The sequence below is a fragment of the Pogonomyrmex barbatus genome, unplaced genomic scaffold (assembly GCF_055798465.1).
Source record: "Pogonomyrmex barbatus isolate J1 unplaced genomic scaffold, ASM5579846v1 scaffold12, whole genome shotgun sequence".
Lineage (NCBI taxonomy): Eukaryota > Metazoa > Arthropoda > Insecta > Hymenoptera > Formicidae > Pogonomyrmex > Pogonomyrmex barbatus.
Genome location: NW_028297108.1, coordinates 281,954 through 295,499, shown reverse-complemented (window position 1 = coordinate 295,499; position 13,546 = coordinate 281,954). Strand labels below are relative to the sequence as shown.

The 13,546-nt window shown below is 28.9% G+C and overlaps 1 protein-coding gene and 1 pseudogene across 3 annotated transcripts in view; one reads left to right on the top strand and one right to left on the bottom strand.

Annotated features, from left to right (window-relative positions):
* The window catches only part of LOC105429683 (uncharacterized), a 225,220-nt gene that overhangs the window by 27,600 nt on the left and 184,074 nt on the right, over positions 1-13,546 (top strand). The window lies entirely within an intron of this gene.
* Positions 152-8,882, bottom strand: LOC148937633 (uncharacterized; annotated as a pseudogene).

Below are 13,546 nucleotides of genomic sequence, written 5' to 3'. Positions count from 1 at the left end.
CGTCGAGTATGCTCGGCGGAGATCAGGAATGCCTGCTCTCGGTTTTCCGGTCGAAGATGCGGACAGATTGGAGGATCGGACCGGCGCGCGGTCGCACTTACAACTAGAAACGATGCGCGGGAGGCGTATCGTTACATAATTAAAATTTTAATTATTTATATTCTTGAATAGTCGCCAGAACAGAAGAAGTGAGCTGTGAATTTTTATGTTTATTCCATAAAATTTCAAATTCATATACCGCTCTTTGCAAAAACATGAAAAATTGTCTTACTTCTATAGAATATCGAATATTTAAAACGTTACATAATTTGAAGAAAAGGTTCACGGCTTTTAGTGGTATTTCCACCTCATATCTAAATGTATTAATGACAATAAAACACTGTTTGATTTCGTCGAAAGAAGGACCTATTATCACTGCAATAGATTGTGAGGGTTGACCAAATGATTGTAATTTTTTCCTGCAATCTTGTTTTAAGATCTGCGATTGTCTATGAAAAAGATATAATTATCATTAATATCTATGTATTTTTATGTCAATGTAGAAAATTTTTGTTACATAATAAAATATGCTTAGAATAAGAGAGGCACAATGATTGATATGGAATATAAATCAAGTATAATAATTGTTTGAAAAGTATTATTGATAAATGGCCATCGCCTATTATATAAGTAATATATGTAATTTAATTTTTTCAGCTGCAACATATTGGATCTGTGATATAACATTTTTTCTGTCAATCACTATGCTTTTTTACTTTTAAAAATTATTTTAATTTTTATTTTTATTCTTATGTTTACATTACAGAAGAAATGTTTCTTCAGATTCTAGAGGACCTCCAATTTCGTGTCTTGCTTTTCTTATCGTATTCACAGAAAATAAATGAGGCATCAAAGATAAAGTTACAATTTTTGTACCATCTATCAAAATATAAATATAATATTTATATAAAGAATATAAAAAGTTGTATAATTGTGAAAAGAGAAAATAAAATATCTTAGCTAGTGTAAAGACATTATCAAAACGATTCTTCAGTTTAAATGGTATCTTATTGATTACAAAATGTGATATTTTTATCAAGCAGCATAATATAATTTTAAAATTTATATAATTTTAAAATACGATTCGGATATAATGTTTCAAAATCTTTTTCCAGCTAAAAATTACACAAACTATATTATATAAATACACACACATATACACGCACGCACACCCACATACACATACACATAGGATGTTCATTTAAAAACTTCCCACCTAAAATATATCAAAAACAATCCATTGTTGAAAAAGAAGTTTGAAACAAAACTTATTTGAGTTTGAAAGGAAAGTAAGGTAGTGAGGTCGGTACGACCTTACGTAGAAAAATATAAAGTTATAACGTTTTTAGCAAATTGAGATAATTATCACTGAAGAAACAAAATCATATTTTAAACTTACTAATATATAGCCTAAAGGATCTAAAAGACCTGGAAACTGAATCATATATTCGTGGCAAGATTAATCACTACTTTGAAGGACTTTTAATCGTTTCTTTGAAGTCAAAGACCAGTATTCATTGACCATGTGCCATAATCTATAATTATTTGTTAGTCACAACATATATTCCTTCCTATTCGTAATCATCGTCACTTTCTTCATCTATAAAAACAAATAAGAACTAGAAAAATTTCTTTTGCAAAATATTTGTTGTTAATTGATACAAATATCGTTAAGGCTGTTGTTAACTGAAATCATATCAGATTAAAAAGTCCAATCAAATTAAGCTCATCTTAAGACTGCACGGATCATTTCATTGGCTAAGGAGCATTTAAAGATAAACTTGAGACAATCTTTTAAATATAAGATCGAACTATGAATGGTCTGAACTGGCCATAATCCGATATGATTTCAGTTAACAACAGTCTTAACGATATTTGTATCAATTAACGACAAATAAAGAAGTTTTTGCAAATAAAGAAGTTTTTCACTAGATAAACTAGATAAGACTTTTAAATATAAATAATGACAAATATAAGATCACCGTATGATTTATCATGTCAGAAATAAAAAATCGTATAATATAATCTAATAAATTTCTTTTTTGCGTTATATATTTAAATAAATGATTTTTTTCTACATGCCACTGTCCGTATGACAATATAAGCTAATAAGATATATCGAAAACTATTTTTTATCCTATTAAAATATTATAAATACACATGTAATTCAATCTACAAATTGTGTACATTTTCAACGAATGATCTACATTCGATCTTATGACAATTGATCAATATTTACAGCTGATTTATTAAACTGCAAACCAGAAGAATTTTAAATATATCTTATTACTTATCTATAAGATCGAATACATATGATAGCATATAGGAAAAATTATTTATTTTAACGTTTAACGTACAAACAATATTTACATGATTCCTCACTTCTGATGTTACAATCCAATATTGTAATGAATAAAAAAAAAGTATAACATTTCTTACAAAACTGTAAGCGAAAGTAACTTACGAATATTATCAGTTTGAATATGTACAAAGTCAGCAGCTTTCACATTTAACAAGCCAGCTTTAATAAGTTTTCGTCGGGTACAATAATATTTTCTCAGAATTTTTCCTCTACCTTGAAAGTCGCCTTTCTTATTTTTAATATATCAAACACTCTGTAGCATGAAATAATTAAAATAAATGTAATTTAAGTTATAAGATACGCATATACAATAATTTATAAAAAAAATTACAACTAATAACAAACTTATAAATATTATTGTTAGATGAACGCATGATAAAAATAAAAAATAATATTAATGTTTGTAATAAAAAAATTATATAAAGGAAGGAAAATAAAGAAAGGAAAACAATTTTTCTTGAAAGGAACGCACTAAATTTTGAATGGTATATATCTCTTAATTGAAAACAATATTGTAAAGTTAAACTAAAATTAAGTTTTTTTAACAGATAATTAAAATAGAAAGAAAAAAAACATTATAAGAATATAAAATGTAAAAATATATAAAAATATATATACTGCAATAATATGTTATACAATATAAAGTATTACAGATAATTAAAGAATTTTGAAAATTTTTCAAGAATTTGTAATATATTGGAATTTTTAATTAAAAAAAAATAATAAAAAAAAGATTAAGGTATAGATTAAGGAATAAAATTTAGAGTCATTTTGAATTATATGTTACAATTGAAAATAGATGCTAGAAAATGCTTTTAAATCTTTTTTGTAATTTTAATTAAAAGTCTCGATATATTATAATATATATTATATCTTGAAAAATGTAAATTTATCTTTAATCTTTTCCTCGGTAGGAAATAATTATTATATGTTCACTCAAAAAAGATGCTCTTTCGCTGCATATGGTATTCTATATATTAGATGATAGTTCATTACTGACTATTATTTTTGCTAATTTATTTTGTAGATTATTATTTAATTTTCCTTCATTTTTATATAAATGTAGCAGCAATTGGCCGTTTTCAGATTTTTACAATATAGTTTTCAGATTCTGCAATAATAAACAGAATAAATATGTCTAATGTTGTCTAATATGAATCACATATTCATATATCAACTATACAAGTTCATATAAAATTTTATAAAATGATTTATAACTTACATATTCATTATCAGCTACATGTTGCTTTATTTCTGCTGTGGTATCTATTAAGAATATGACAGAAAAAGGAATACGTTAGCGGCAAATTAATAAACTTAATATAAGAATAAAATACCAGTTGCAATTTTTTGAATTTTAAATAAATAAGTAGATTATGTTAAGTTTATTATATTTATGAAATTTGTGTAAATTATGTAAGTAAAGTATTGTAAGTAAAGAAAGATTAATAATATTCTTACTATCATATTCTGTACTTGTAGATGTAGAAGCTATAGATAGTGAAATTGGAGAGATATTTTTCGTAATTCTCTCTTGAACTCTTTTTTGCAACTGTATTACCGATAATGTTCCTATGGAATTTTGTTCCTTTATATCTTTTTTTTGCCTTTTTGGTATGTTTATAATATCTAAATCTTCTTGTGTGATTTGTGACTGTTGATTAATTGAGTCAATTTCTATGGATTATTGCGCAATCTGAAAATTGAATACCAAAAATAGATCAGTTATAATTATTAAAAAAAACTTATAAAATAATAAAACATAATCATACAAAAAAATAATGTATAAAAAACAATGAATACCTCATCTAAATATTTTTTAAAATTATTTTGAAATTTTCGTCGGAGTCCAATATTAGGTATCCAATATTAGGTATCAAAATTTTAAAATCTTCTTCTGTCAAATTATTAAATTGTTCTATTTCTATTCCTTGAGCTATGAAAAATTTACTGCATATTATATTTGTCTAGTTGTCAATGCAGTAATATAATAATCAACAAAACACGTAAAAATATTTCATACTAAATTCTTTTCTAGTGTATGTTTAATTATATGTAAATTAATAATACATTTGAGACTTTCACGAGATTTTTCTTTTAAAAAGTTGTTTGCGAGTGATGTTTTCTCCATGTCATACATCGTTAATACCAACATTTTGTGAACATTGCGGTTTATTTCATCAGAGTGAGCACTGATGAAATAAACCTGATGATGAAATTGCCTCAGTAGTCGAAAGGATAAGATGCCTGCCCGGTAAGCAGGAGATCCAGGTTCGATTCCTGGCTGAAGTGGTATTTTTTCGCAAAAATAATTGCGAGTTTTCACTGGTTTGTGGTCGGATCCCGCCATGACGCACACTCTCCCTTCTTATTCGGAGGCTCGAGGCCATGCTTGATGCAATCTCTCCTGTCGTGCTCCAGGAAGATTATTTGTATATTTGCCAATGGCGTTGGAGGGTGTCTCCGCTGCAGTCCGACCTGCATCCATCGAGTGAGAGACCAACATCGCTCTGGAGTACCGGTCGTGGGGATTCGAAAGAATACATGTATATATATATATATATATATATATATATATATATATATATATATATATTGTAATATGTGTAATATGTGTATATATGTATATGTATCATTGTATTGTTGACGTGTTATTCTAAACACGTTATTTGCGATAAGTATCATCACATGCCTCGATAGTCGAAAGGATAAGATGCCTACCCGGTAAGCAAGAGATCCAGGTTCGATTCCTGGCTGAGGTGGTATTTTTTCGCAAAAATAATTGCGAGTTTTCACGACTAGTTCGTGATCGGACCCCGCCGTGACGCACACCCTCCCTTCTTATTTGGGATCTCAAATGGATTTAATGATTGTGAACTAAAAAATATATTCTATGAATACAGGTTTTATCATGGTTTATTAGAATATATAAAAATTTTTATAAGTGTGATTAGAATATTGAAAATTAGTTATTAAATTATATAAAACAAGAAAAGTAAGATGTACTAATAATGTTTATATTTATAATTTATTATGTATCTCTAAGATTTAGTTATTGTATGAGTTAAATATGACCAATAGACTGAGGTGAGGTATCATATAAAATTTTATATAAAATAAAAAAATTTTTTAGATTTAATTTATGTTTAAAAAATTTCTTTTAAGAATAAAAATATATATAAAGTTTTGGGGTTTGAGTTTATTTAAATAATTTAAATAACTATTTTAATATAATTAGAGTGTTCATATTAAATTTGTAAATTATTTAAGTGTTATAATTTTATATTATTTATATTATACAGATATTATTATTACTATTATTATTATTATTATTATTATTACAGATATTATTATTATTATTTTATATTATACAGATTATATATATTTTATATTACAGCATTTATTTTATACAGATTTTTTTTGTATTACTGTATAAAGACATTATACAGGCATTATTATAACACTTTGAAGGCATTATAATTATATAAAGTAAGTTTAAAACACACACACACACACACACACACACACACACACACACACACATTAAAAGATTAATACACATTTAACATCGCATATTTAATAATAATGGTGCTTTCTATTTAGTGGCAAGTCGACAAGTATCATTTTGTCCTTGTTCATCATTGAAAGCCAAGAAAGATAGAACGATATTTGTGTCGACTTGTATCACTAAATAGAAAACATCAGATATAGTGATACATGTCAAAGTTATGAAAAGATTTTCATTTGTCTGTAAATCTTTTAATGAGAAACTCTTGCTGATTTTGAGATTTTTAATGGAATTGGACTTTTATGACAATTTTAAAGCTTCAGCTTTATATTAAAAACATATTTGTTAAAATTTTAAAAACATTTTTTTTAGATAAATGTCATGGAATTAATAAAAATGTTATTATTTATGGAAAAAATATTATTATATATGTATATTATCATTTGCCTACACTGTCGAGATAGTCGAGAGATATCATAATCTTAAATCTATATCTAAGTTCGATCTAAACATGTATCACTATATCTAATTCTACCCTAAATCTAAATCTAATTTCGAATAAAAATTTAAATCATGTCGTCGTCGTCGTCGTCAATATATTATTATTAATGTTTTTCAAATTTGTTATAGGAAAATGAACATAATTAAAAAATTAATAATATATCCATATATCAGATTTTCAAAATACAAAAATATTATCATTGAAAAAATCATTGAAAATTTAATATTAATAAAATAGAAAAGTAAAGAAATGTAAAGATAGAACAATTCTACATAAAAGAAAAAAAAGTATTAAAATTAATAATCAATAATTTAAATTATAAGAGCAATGATTCAGCGATGAAAATATTTCCATTAATCATAATGGGCGAGTTCGATTTCCAAATTCGAAAACATATTGCAGAGACAATATTGTCTAAATCAAATCTTAATGATTACCAAATTAAACAAATACGAATTAAGAAGGGAGGGTGTGCGTCACGGCAGGGCCCGACCACGAACCAGTCGTGAAAACTCGCAATTATTTTTGCGAAAAAATACCACCTCAGCCAGGAATCGAACCTGGATCTCTTACCGGGCAGGCATCTTATCCTTTCGACTACCGAGGCATGTGATGATACTTATCGCAAATAACGTGTTTAGAATAACACGTCAACAATACAATGATACATATACATATACACATATTACAATATATATATATATATATATATATATATATATATATATATATATATATATATATACATGTATTCTTTCGAATCCCCACGACCGGTACTCCAGAGCGATGTTGGACTCTCACTCAATGGATGCAGGTCGGACTGCAGCGGAGACACCCTCCAACGCCATTGGCAAATATACAAATAATCCTCCTGGAGCACGATAGGAGAGATTGCATCAAGCATGGCTCGAGCTCCCGAATAAGAAGGGAGGGTGTGCGTCACGGTTTATTTTTTTTTTTAATTATTTTTTAAATCTATTATTGTCATTATTATACTTATATTTAAGAGGTAGGTTATAGTTACTTAAATGTATTTATAAAACGAAAAGTTTGTCAAATAAAAGTCAACACTAATATTGTAAATTAACTTAAAATAATAACGGTAATAAGTAAAATAGGTTAATTAAGTTATTAGTCTATTTTTCTCCATTGATTGTATGCAGGGTGAACTCCTCTAGTTAAGTCTTTTAATAATTTTAGTCTGTCATCTGAAGGAGGCAAATCAAAGAGCATTTTGTATTGTTTTCGTTCTGAATTCTTGTTGAGAATAACAGTCTGATCTAGATTAAGAAATATTTCTTGTATAGCAGGTTTAAAGGTTATTAAACGTTGTATTTTTGGATTTGTTTCTGGGGGAATTATAGAAATAATTTTCCCATTCGCAATCTTAAGAGTATAAAGGCCAATATATTCTCCAGATTTATTGATGTCTAATTTATAAATCGGCGATGATATTCTAGAAACTGGGGTTGTAGGTAGGGAGATTGCAGTTGATGGTAAAGAGTTTCACTAGGAAGTAAGAAGTTTCACTAGGAAGTAGATCCAGTTTTGAGACTTTGATAACAACAGTTTCAATTAGTTCTTGAAGTCTTGCCAGGTTTTTAGATACATTAGAAACTTGTGCTGCAAATTTGACTGTTTCATCTTGATGAGATCTTGTATTGGCTTGAGCAATTTCTACATTTGATATTAAATCTATCAATTTAGTTTCTAATGTGCCAATTTGATCAGATTCCTGGCTCAGATGGGATTTGAGGTTTTTAAGACATTTAAAATACGATTGGAGATAATCCGGGTTTTCTACCAAATATAGAGCAATGTCGGCAACTACTGAATGTAAATTCATTCTTTTGAGTAAAGGAAAGTGCATATTTATGATTTTCCAAATAGCAATGGAATTTATGGCATTTTATCACAGTTAAGTTTTTGATGAAGAGTCTCTGCCTCAGCTAATAGATGAAAACAGTCAGATTCTGTTTGTTGAACTTTCTTTAGTAATGTAAAATATTTAATATGAACTTCTAGATATTCATTAGTGTATCTGTGAGGATACCAGTCTTTTTTGGAATAGGATTCTGTTTGTTCTGGTGGAGTTGAATAAGTAGGTTGTGGTTGAGGAGAGGGGATGTTTAACTCTAACTCTAATGAACCTTCATCAGAACCAGCCAATCCTGCATAATCTTCAGGGTCACTTTTTATATGCTTAAAGTGTAACTAGTGTCAGTGTCATCTAGACTTGTCATAAGAGTCTCTTTTAGATCCTGTAATGTTTGTGTATCAGGATCTTTGATAGAACTTAGTGTTCTTGTTTTCTTTTGTGATGTTGAAGGCATTTTGGATATTTTTGGAATTGGTAAATCTTGACTTAAATGTAAAGTTGACGTAGTTGGGGTATGTTTGTCATAAAGAGCTTTCTCCTCTTTGGGATGAGGTCTTCTCAATTCTTTTGGATTTCCTTTGGGATTGGACATGATTGGTTGTCTTTTAAAGTCTAAACAAGTTCAGGCTTGTCTTGATTAGAATAAAATAGCTGAATTCTATTTGTCTTCTTCAATTTCAATAAATAAATAAATGACATCTGATCTGAATGATCACGAAGAAAATCCGTAAACATCTTAACTTTTTAAATATGTAAAGTTGAGTATTAATATGAAATTTCTTCTCCATATAGACTCACATATCGCGAAAAATTATGCCGAAATATCATTATTAAAATATACATAGTAAATATTGTATAAATGTACGCGGCGTAATTGCTATTATTACATATAGATAAATTATTTTACATTATTTTACTATGAAATTTTCTATTACCTGCTCCCTCAATCCCCAAGCTGTGAACACTTCTTTTATTGTAGCCATAGTTCCACTTTTACACGAAAGCACGTCTTCTTGTTGAAACAATATTACATCAGTTTTTTTTCTTTCACTCACTCATTTACTGTTGTGCATGCGCAGCGTTGCTCGCACGTGTTGTATGCAGTTACGAATGGAATGTATATCTCTGACATATTGATAAGTTCCGATAACTACTTTTATGTTGCTATTCGATATGATCCTAACAAACATGCATGTTTTGCTACTTTATTTATGTATTAGGAGCAATAACAAATCCTTTTGCTATAGTTTATAAATTTATAGTTACGGCAGCAAACATAGTTTTAGCTAACCATAATTAGTTATGACAGCAAAATTTTTTTTTTCCGTGTTGGTTGACTGACAACCATATAAATTTTTTCCAATATCCATCTGATAAGAGTCGCAACAAATCACAATGCTGTCTGAACATATAGAAAAATGGCTTTTTATTTATATATATCGTATACATATGCTATTTTTTATTTTGGGTTATAATTTTGGGTATAAAACAATACAGAATAATTATCTTAGTGATGGAATCGATTGCAAATATCCTTGTTTGAGGAGTTAGATGTAATTCAATAAGATTGATAACATATTTTGCTGCAGCTTTACTTAAATGAAATAATGTGTAACGGCAGGGCCGTTACGTGTACAAAATATATACATATATATAAATAGATATACGCTTGGCTTATTATCCTGCGCTATCTATCCTGCTTGCACGCACACCGCTCGCGCTATCGCACTCGCTTGCCTGTAGGCCGCACGCGCCGTCTTGCTCACGGTGCCCCACGCGATACTGACTCCCCACCGCCGAACCGACGGCGCGCAGTGGGGAACGCCGGCCGGGTATATAAGCTCGGCCAGCCGAGACATCGGGACCCGGGATGCCATTTCATGTACGATTGCAGCTATGCTGCAGTACATAGAGAGGATAGGCTGGCACACACACTAGCGCGAGCGCTCGTCCGTGTACGCTCCGCGCTTCGGCCAGCTTCGAGCGGTAGAGAAGGAGTACCGACAACTGCTGTCTTCTTCTTTCTCGAGAAACGCTGTACCGTTGATTTGAAGCTGGCGTCTCATGACATGACACGAATTAATCATGCGAGGCGCAATGCCATTGTCGATTATTTTTACACTTTTATACATTTATTTTATTAAGTTAATAACATTATTACAATATATTTTTTTCATACATAAATAAAAATAAAAATTTGTAAATACAAAAATCCAATATGCTCTTTGCCAATATATACGCTTTTTATTTGCAAAAAGTAATTATTATATTAAAAAAAATTTATTGTGATCTTATAAAGATATTTAGATATAATTATTAAAAACTTAGCGTATATTGTATATTGTATTCCTTGTACTTTTATTGTATTTATTTTATAAATATAAATTTTATAAATATAAAACGTATATAAATATAAACGTATTGTTGCTCGACGGAAATCGCGAGAAGGTGGTGATCTCTTCTGTCAGGAGGGAAATGTAAAAAATTATTTATTTAAATTATTAATAAAAAATAATTTAAATAATTTAATTATTGTAATATTAAAAATTAATTTTTTAATATTGCAAAATTGATTTTTTACATTTCCGTGTGTGTGTGTGTGTGTGTGTGTGTGTGTGTGTGTGTGTGCGCGCGCGCGTGCGCGTGCGCGTGCGTGTGCGTGTGTGTGTGTGTGTGTGTGTGCGTGCGTGTGTGTGTGTGTGTGTGTGTGTGTGTGTGTGTGTGTGTTGTATGTATAACTATACGCATACATATTACTGATACAAATTCGCTTTTTTTTTTTTCATAATATCTCCCGCAAACAAGATTTTTTACACGCTTATTCTCTTTAAGCGTGATGTTTGCTATGGACAAGATTTTTTACACGCTTATTCTCTTTAAGCGTGATGTCTGCTATGGATAAAATTTTTTTATACGCTTATCCTCTTTAAGCGTGATGTCTGCTATGGACAAGATTTTTTACACGCTTATTCTCTTTAAGCGGGATGTCTGTTATGGACAAGATTTTTTACACGCTTATTCTCTTTAAGCGTGATGTCTGCTATGGACAAGATTTTTTATACGCTTATTTTCTTTAAGTGTGATATCTACTATGGACAAGATTCTAATAATCTAATATTTAACATTTTTAACCTGCCCACGAGGGACCAGCAATTTCATTGTCATTCACGGCATGTAACCTTAAAGTACTGCGTTTTTTTTTTAGCAATATTAGCATATAATTTATCTGTTGACATAAGAGACAAATACTTTTCTTCAATCACCATTTAAATATGTTTCTCCTCTCACCCTTAATCCTGATTTTAAAACGCATGTGGCATTAATGGAAGCCGACGATAATCTATTTCGATTTTTTGTTTTTAAATTACTTAAAGAGGAAAACATTCTCTCTGGGTCGGCATTTGAATTTGGTAGTGATCGAACAGCATTCAGAACATTTGTTAAATTTGGATACTTAGTAATATTATTTGGATGTTTTGGATGTAAAATTTCCTTCCACATATTATCAAAATTTAATTTGAAAAGATTTTGCTTCTCTTCCATTGTAAAATCTAATGGCAATGCAATCCATTTTTTCTTTAAAGCATCTTCATCAATACTACCTATAGTTTTAGTTATAAAAGAAACATGATTAAATGAAGTTTCTCTATCAGTATTGAATAAGCTTACAAAAGGTTTAAAAACTTGTAATTTTAATAAAAATTTATTATTTATAATAATCTTATTTATAATAATCGGTAATCTTTTACGAATTTCTTCTGCAGCAGTTACATAAAACATCAAACAATTTTTTCGAACAGTTGTAACTGCGTCTTCGTGTCCTTGCATCAGTAATTCGTAAAGATATTCTTCGCATTCTGTACCTAAATTAATTTTATGAAGAATTTTGTGATTCTCTGATAAAGAGAAAACTGTGTTTACAGAAAAAGGTTTTAAATATTCATCTTTTAAAAAATTTCGGCAAATTTGAAAAAGAAACTGTAAAGATTTTGGCTGCAATAAATGAATTCTGATGCTTGAAAAAATGCATTGAATGCGTTAAAGAAATTTAAAACTTATTTTAAAAAAAGAAAATAGGCTTTTGTTTCAATATTACCTATTATAGATAACAGATGTTCTCCACGTTGTATTTTTTTCATTTACATTTCGTTTAAAAAATATTTAATTGTTTCCCAAGATTCCAGAAGTCTTTCTACACATAAGTAATGAGAAAGCCAGCGTGTATCACATAATTTTAACAATTTGTGATTTGTTCTTGGAAACACTCAGAAAATTCATTGTAAATAGATAATTATTTGGGGTTATTGTTAATAAAACTAGAAATTTTTCGTAAAAATTCTTCGCAAAATTCTGATATTTTATTACATGCAGCATGCGCTATTAATGCGGCAGAATGGCAAGGGCATGTAAATGTTAATAAATGTGGACATACTTCTTCTAATTTTTTTTAAATGATGAAAATTTTCCTATCATGACAGATGCATTGTCGCATGATAGAGCTATAATATTTAAAAATGGTATTTTCATTTTCCACATTTCACATTTAAATGCTTGAAACAATTTTTCTGCGCTGGAATCTTTGGCATCAATATTAATTAATTTAATTAATTGTGGACGAACATCTAATGTCTCCGGGTCAACGTATCGTACCATAAAAGTCATCCATTTAGTATTACAAATATCAGATGTTTCGTCAATAAATATTGAAAATTTTGTGTTCTGAATTTTGTTAACGACACGTTCCGTTTTAATTGGGCATAAAACGTTTGTAATAATATTTTTACATTTTATACGACCCATGCTCATGCTTTTTAATATATTAGGATCTTTTCCTATATGTTGAAAAAAATTAAGAATCTCTTTTGCAGTTTGATGAGAAATATTTTTATCAGCAATTAATGCGGCATATCTAATTTCTGCTAACTTTTTACGCTCATCAAACGACAAAAGTGATTCATTATCTTCCGTTTGCAAATTTTGATTTGATTTATTTATCTCAATGAAATTTTTATATTTATCTAAATGTGTTTTGGATTCTGCGTGACGATATATTTGTGCTAAACCACCAGTAATAGTTTTATTGCAAATTGAACAAAAAGATAAATTTGCATTGTTAGGAACTTCTCGTAACCAACATTTGAATTCTTCGATATCTAACCATTTCTGTTGAAAAACTGGTTGAGATATTTTTTTTGATTTTTCATCATTGTTAGATAATGATGATCCTTTTTTAAGATTATTTTTATGACATGCAGA